Raw genomic sequence first — 2,628 nt, 5'->3', positions numbered from 1 at the left:
TCGCGAGGAGCAGTTGGAAAGGTTCCATTATGTGCGCAGGGAATGTCGGAAAGCTGAACTTCTCTGAAAGTAAATGATTTCGTTTTCACGTGGGGCTGCTGCGCAGCAACTTAAATCACAAAATATAGGCTTTGCCTGGTGCAGGATATTCTCTGTAGAAATACCCTAAGAGTAGAAAAATCAGAGGAGCTTTGTATTGTTGTGTACCTGTGCATCTGTAAATAGATTTCTCTCTTTCACAGTGGTAAACACCACGACACGAAACAACAGCTACCGTGTTCATTCAGTGCTCTTGCCGGGACGTAGCGACCGTTGGTGCAGGTGGTGCAGTGGCACCCAAGGGCCGGGGGCCACAGAGGCCAAGATTACTTTTGTACTCAATTCAAACAGCCTGGGGAGTGCGGGCAAGTGGAGGCGGTATTTCCTTCCCAGCACTAAGACCAAGGCACATGTCACACTGGCTATTTACTACCTTCGCTGCCACTTGACATGATGTGCTAATATCTGTTGGTATCAGGCGCGCAACGCTCATTGGGCTCAAAGGGCTTCAACCACCCCAGTCGTGTGTGTCAGCCCGGGCTGAGACAGCTTCCCAGGCACACACACAAACGCACCCGAGTACTTCACAGGCCTTTAAAAGACCATTTACTTACTTGATGGGAAATCATGTCTGTTATTTTTATAAGAGTTCTTCACCTTTTGGATTTCTTATAATTTTGTCGCAGCGGGATTCTGACAGCTGCACTTTCATGGCAGCGGGGCCGCTGCACTTTCCTTAAAGAAGAAAGAGCGGGGCGTGGGAAGAGTGCTAGATTTTCATTACAGGAGAAGAGTTCCCAAACTTTCATAATGAGGGGGGTAGGTTTTAGTGCCATGCTCTTTGTTGCAAGTGCGAAACTTCTAATAGTAAAAGGGACCCTCACTTTCTTGCAAGTGCGGAACTTCTAATAGTAAAAGGGACCCTCATAAAACGGCAAAAAACTGCATATGCACTCAAATAGGAAACACCGATCGTTCATTGGGGCGATGAGATTCCGGGTTCTCAACATTTTTTTAGGAGTAAAAAAAAAAACAAGCACTTTCATTGTCGTCGGGGAGTTCCCACACTTCTATGGCAGAGGAGAAAAGCACATGCACTTTTATTTCACTGGACACTCCTTGCACTTTCCCTACGGGGAAATTACATGTGGGGCCGCCAATACTTTTATCCCAGAGGACAACAGTCCATAGTCTTTCATTAAGAGGGGGGTTAGAAGGGTAGCATGATTCGGCACTTTCTTTACACGGAGAACACCGCACTATTATTCCAAAGGAGAAAGGCTCCTGCACTGCACTTTCATTAGATGGGAAGAGCCTCCCTACTAAAAATGCAGATGAGAAACGCATTTGCATTTTCAGTTCGGAGGGAAACCCCCATACAGGTTCCTTACTGGAGTGTTCGCCTTGCTTATCGGCACAAGTCCTATAACAAGCATTTGCAATGGAATAGGTCTCGCAGTTACAAGAGTTTAACCTATTGGCATTGTAAATAACAATGCCTTTTATTTATGTTTTTAAAACAAAAACAAAAATAAAAGGTATTATTATTTGCAATGTAAATAGCTCAAACTCGCGTAAATGCGCCACCTATTGCATTGCAAATGCTTGTTGGATGCTTGCCATTAGCAACGCTTGGCGTCAGTTATGGATTAACTTTTCGCTTTGCGTACTTAACTTGCGTGCAACCAGTGTTTTACTTTCGGCAATGCCCCTTCTATTGGGCAATGGATATATGCCTCCCCAACACTTCATGTCCAGTCCCGGATTTTAACCATTTGATGGGTCCCTTAGAGGCTCATGACCAGGCTTGTTCTGGGGATGGCCGTATGGCGCATGCCGCTGTACTTGGAGTAGTGGCTGAATGGGATGTCTGCGCGGCTGTGCAGAACGTCCTGCATCGGAGTTTAATCAAATATCACGCAAGTTGCCCACTTATGGTTTTAAAGGCGTCTGATTATGAGGAGCACGTTTGTTACTTCGACTTACTTAATTGGATGGCATCCTTTTTTTCAACCAACGATAGGGATGATCTGTTGGAGGGGATTGCGTTCCTTAGTTCACACACCCTGATGGATTCACCACCTCCTTCATAATATCTTCTTCATAATAACTGTGTTATACCTGAAATGGCTCTCCGGCAATAGCCCCTAATAACAACGTTGAAATTTTTTGGGGGAAATTTCGATTTTTTCACACGCTTTGAACTCTCCTTGACATTTGAACTCTGATTTGGTCCTTTGTCCTATGACCTTACCACGGGGAGGGTGTTATACGGCTCTTAGGGACATTGTCGACATTGCTAAGTTAGCACGAGCTTTGCTGCCATGATGCTGCTTTTGCGCACGTTACTATATGATTTTGTTTTTGCAAGACTCTGTTTGTGCCTTTCACATGAGAATGGGCTGCTTTTCGCGTTCTCTGCCTTTCCTGGAGTTTAGTCTGAACACGATGTGCAAGGTCGATAAACAATGCCCCTTGTTATTCTGTTCAGGTCAGTCCCTAGCACCTAGACCTAACATGCTACACACAGCTGCAATACTGAAGACTCGTGTTTTGATATTACTGGGTTGCATGTTGTTTTAACACACT

This window comes from Triturus cristatus, chromosome 4_1 (assembly GCF_964204655.1).
Source record: "Triturus cristatus chromosome 4_1, aTriCri1.1, whole genome shotgun sequence".
Lineage (NCBI taxonomy): Eukaryota > Metazoa > Chordata > Amphibia > Caudata > Salamandridae > Triturus > Triturus cristatus.
This window is presented reverse-complemented; position numbering follows the sequence as displayed.